Source organism: Engraulis encrasicolus, chromosome 15 (genome assembly GCF_034702125.1).
Source record: "Engraulis encrasicolus isolate BLACKSEA-1 chromosome 15, IST_EnEncr_1.0, whole genome shotgun sequence".
Taxonomy (NCBI): Eukaryota; Metazoa; Chordata; class Actinopteri; order Clupeiformes; family Engraulidae; genus Engraulis; species Engraulis encrasicolus.
This window is the reverse complement of record NC_085871.1, coordinates 14,510,674-14,515,673: the sequence shown is the minus strand read 5'-3', so window position 1 is coordinate 14,515,673 and position 5,000 is coordinate 14,510,674. Positions and strand designations below refer to the sequence as shown.

The 5,000-nt window shown below is 45.8% G+C and overlaps 1 protein-coding gene across 1 annotated transcript in view; it reads left to right on the top strand.

Annotated features, from left to right (window-relative positions):
* Positions 1 to 5,000, top strand: part of ptprz1b (protein tyrosine phosphatase receptor type Z1b) — an 89,071-nt gene that overhangs the window by 29,544 nt on the left and 54,527 nt on the right. The window lies entirely within an intron of this gene.

Genomic DNA, 5,000 nt, shown 5'->3' with positions numbered 1-5,000 from the left:
GTTTGCCTGCTGAATATTGCATGGTTTCATGCCTTCTTGTCTTTGGAGGACAAACGATGTGACAATGTTCTGTGGCTGCTATGTAAACATAGTATTTATTACAAGCATTTGTAAATCTTTTGTTGATAAATAGTTCATTATTTATGAAGTCTTCATAAACCTTTTTAGGGGTAGTTATTCTAATGTGTTACCCTTAAAAATCAGTCCCCTTGTTTTCTGCACCCACCTTCCATCTTCTCTGCTCTCCCTCTTTTCTATCCTTCTTCTCTCCTTTCCCTTCATTACTGCTCCCTCTCTTCCCTACTCTGCCTACCCTCTGTCCTTTTTTCTGATCCCCCTCTTTCTTGTTCTCTGTCTTCTCTGCTCTCTCTCCCCTTTCCACTCTCCTTCTATCTCTTGTCTCTCATCTCAGTCTTGCCCGCTCTCACTCCATCTCTCCTCTCCTCTCGTTTCTTCTCTCTCTTTCTCTCTTTCTCTCTTTCTCTCTCTCTTTCTCTCTCTCTCTCTTTCTCTCTCTCTCTCTCTCTCTCTCTCTCTCTCTCTCTCTCTCTCTCTCTTTTGATTTTGCTCATCCTCTTCCTCTCATATCTTCCCTTTTCGTGCTCTCACTCCATCTCCCCTTCTCGTTTCTTTGCCCCCCCACCTTCCCCATTGCTCCACTTTCCTGCAATCCCTCCCTCCTGCTTCCTTTCTTCCCATTTTGTGCTCTCGTGGTCCTCCTCAGCACTTCAAATGCAAGTGGCAACAGCAGCAGCATCAGTCGCAGAAGCTCCCTCAAATCCCCTCTCACTGTTGCCGCAAGAACCTACCAGTGATCAAACACGAGATAAGGCTTTAAGAGATAGGGGAGGATGACAAGAGGCTTTTGCTGTTGCCACTGCTATTACTGTTGTCCAAGACCCACTAGCTGCTGATACTGTTGCTGCTGCTTCTTTTGCTGCTATTATTGTTGTAGACTTTGACTCACATTGAGCTTTAAAACGACAAACATCAGTGCACATGTTGAACAAGATACTGTTGTTTGATCCCGTACACTGTGAGAAGAAAACATGGCAAACGCAATATACAGTAAATGAAAAGCATGACGATATAATAAGTTACTGGTGTTGCTTAACATATACAGTATATGTGCATATACGTATATATAATATATATTACATTGTAATAAGGCTAAAGGGTCATACATAGCTGATGCATCCTGACGCATACATAGCCACAAGGCCGCCATTATGTGTCGCAAAACCTATTCCCTGAATTTTTGATACTCGCCGCGTGTTACATGCATTGTCATTGGAGGAGATTCTTGGGTCACACGATTCTGCACGTTCACACTTGTTAGCTTGTGGTGACAACTCTGTAAGCCCCCTAAATGTAAACAACAATGGGAGGATAGCACCACAGTAGCTGCTGCCACTGCTGCTACTGCTGCTGTAATTGCAGTTTGCAATCGATGCGTGTGGAGTAGTCTTAAGTGTCTGGAAATGAGATCCTTGACACAGTCCACAGCATATTCCACTCGCTAGGAAGATTAGCACGAGGGATTAGGCTCTGTGTTATTCTCCATGTTAGTTATCTAAAGCTTGTAGAGTGTGTGATTATCAACTCTGCGCTCGAGCTGACACAACTTGGCGATACACGGTTGTGCCCTCATGTTATGCCATGCGTGTTTGCTTGTGTGCGTGTGTGCCTGCGTGTGTGCCTGCGAGTGTGTGAAAGATCTTACACGAATATCCGACGAAATATTATGTAATCATACTTTCATGTATGTAGTAATTACGGCAAATCCTCTGTGCTTTCCAATCTTCTCATTTCCATTCTCGAAGATCCTCCAGTGTCATTTTGTGTCTCATCTTTAAAAGAGCAAATTACTTTTATTGCTTTTCCTTGAAGATGAAATCTCATGACCTTCGAGGGTAGTCAAACATATCTCCTCTACTTGCTATTGCCTTGAATTCTCACACATTACGCAGCTCAGGATATGTTTACTCATAACCGGGCATTTTGATTAACGAACATTTCTCTTCCCTACGTTTTCCAAAATATCCCTCTTCACAATATTGGCGAATCTGCATAAATATGCTGCCAAGAGCTGCCATGAATGCGTTAAGCCTATGCACGGCAAGGAGAATGACTTTTCAAAAATCTCGGCTTTTGCAGAAAATTGGTTTTCAGAGAAAAAAACCTATGTTTGTGTGTAAACGAAAGGCACAAATCCAGGGAAAGGTCTTCGGTTTTGAAAATGCCCTCGTATGTGTAAACACCGTATCAGATGGACAAAAGCTGTGACTTTTTAGGTCTTCACTCTCTCTTTATATCTCTCTCTCTCTCTCTCTCTCTTACTCCGATAGGAAGCAACACATATTCTCTGCCACACACTGACATGCACATGGTACACATGCTTGCACACACACACATACATGAATATACAAACAAGCACATTTACTGTATGCTCTCTCTCTCTCTCTCTCTCTCTCTCTCTCTCTCTCTCTCTCTCTCTCTCTCTCTCTCTCTCCCTCTCTCTCTCTCTCTCTCTCTCTCTCTCTCTCTCTTTCTCCCCCCCCTCTCTCTCTCTTCCTCTCCCTTTTACAAGTGATGATTCTGATGCTAATGGCCTATTACTTAACCGAGCCGACACACCACAACATTACCACCACCACCACCACCATAAATACCACCACCCCCAACGCTACCACCCTTTCAGCTCCGGGTCTCATCAACAATAACAGGCAGGCCAGGTCAGGACAGGGAGCCCCAACAAAGGGGGCTTTATGGGCCTCAACGGAGGGGCTAGACAACAGAGGGCCAGGGCCGGATTAATGCACAGGCTAGGTATGGCTGCAGCCTAGGGGGCCCCCACCTGCCATGGGGCCTCTGATTAGCAAAATGTGAAAAATTGCAGAATTGTGTAGAAAAGATGCAATATGGAAAAATGTATCTGTAGGGTTCAGTACAGTTAGTAAACATCTTATCCTCAATTCCAAGCTCGTGATTATGACACATCTATGTACATTTGTTGCGAAATGTGCCTTCTGTAGGGGCCCCACAGGAACCTGTAGCCTAGGGGCCCCAGGCCACCTTAATCCGGCCCTGCAGAGGGCCTCCGCAACTGAACCCCCTCCTCTTACTCAACACGAACCGCCCTACCCACGGGTGCAGATCCTGCACCCTCCCCCCCTCCCCAATTTCTCAAAAACACGCCTGCCAAATACAAACATCACAACTTATTGAAAATTGATCAAATGCATTTGACTTTACAGTGACAATAAAGTCATAGCTGTGCCCCGCCATATCCGCCCAGCAATGCTCCTTCACCCAATAAACAGGATGCTATCTAAATGCCTGTCCCTGGTGGTGGGGTTGGTATGGGGTGATTTTGGGTGAGATTTGGAGGTCGGGATGGGGGTTTGCCATGGGAGGGATGTGAGGAAGCTGAGGGAGGGGGAATTTTGGAGGTGGTGGTTGGTGGAAGTTTGTGTGCTTGTAGAATAAGTAATTTTACTACTTCGTGTGAAGCTGAGCTTTCCAGACCCTGTGAAAAATGTGCTTGGTCGGTCAGTGCTGCTGCCACAAGGGTTGTGAATGCACCGAAAGAGATCCGGAACTTTCTTTTCTTTTTCTTTAAGTGGATGAGCGGAGACATGTTACTACCACCAGTCCAGGTGGCGTTTGTGAACACCAACAACCACATACATTACATCTCAGGAGTTAGGAAGTGCCCACTGCCCACAATTTGTGGCTGATTTAAGTCGTGCAAACATGTAAATCTCTAGAGTGTTTGTCGGTCGGGCTCACATGCATGTGTGGCTCGCTTGTTTTCTCTCTCTCTCTTTCTCTTTCTTTCTCTCTCTCTCTCTCTCTCTCTCTCTCTCTCTCTCTCTCTCTCTCTCTCTCTCTCTCTCTCTCTCTCTCTCTCTCTCTCTCTCTCTCTCTCTCTCCTGCTCCTGCTCAATGCCTGGTAACATGGGAGAGGTGGCCCGGCCGACAGAGAGAAGAGAGAGCACTGGACTGTGAGTAACAGAATTAGCATACGAAAGAGCACGCTCCATTGTGAGTCCTTGCACAAAGTTATTGAGAAAGACGGGAGTATAGAGACAACAAGAGCAGGAGAGACAGAGAGACAGAGAGAGAGAGAGAGATGGAGAGAGACTAAGAGAGAGGAAGGCATAGTATAAGAGAGAGCACATGGAAGAATGAGAAAAAGGGTCGGAAAAGAAGATATGTATTCTTCTCCTTCCTTCCACAACAGGAGTGTACAAGTCTTTTTTTGGGGGGCAAACAAAAGCTGTCAGTGCTGAATAATGATCCGTTCGCCTGGGCAATTGACATGGCACCCTCCCTCAATTTGTTTTCAATCCCTCTATTCCCCTGCACTCCATTCCACTCCATTCCACTCCCCTCTTCTCCACCCTACCCAAGCCCTCCTCTTTCCCACCACCAAAATAAAGAGACACTCTTTCAAAAGCTGACCGTATGAAATACCTCATTGAGATCTTTTAGATATCACAGCATGCTGTGTGGAATTTTAACTTCCGTTGATGTGCTTCGTGTGCAATGGGTTGGAAAAGCGGCATATCGGCAGTGTGTGTGTGTGTGTGTGTGTGTGTGTGTGTTTGTGTGTGTGTGTGTGTGTGTGTGTGTTTGTGTGTGTGTTTGTGTTTGTGTCTGTGTGTTTGTGTTTGTGTGTGAGACAGATTGTGTGTGTATGTGTGATTGTGTGTGTATGTGTGTGCATGCGCGCATTAATCACATCCCATTTCCCACCCTGCCTCGTTGCTATGCATGTGCGGTACATGATGCTACACATCTGCTCTCATACTGCTGGCCGTCACGGGATCTGTTATCCTGTATCTGGGATTGCCTCTGAGCATGTGTTTGTGTGTGTGTGTGTGCGTGTGTGCGTGTGTGTGTCAGACCGTGTGTATGTATTACGCAATGGCATGATACCAGCTGAAGCTGCACACCAGACATGTACATGTATGAAACATGTCATGTTCTGAATC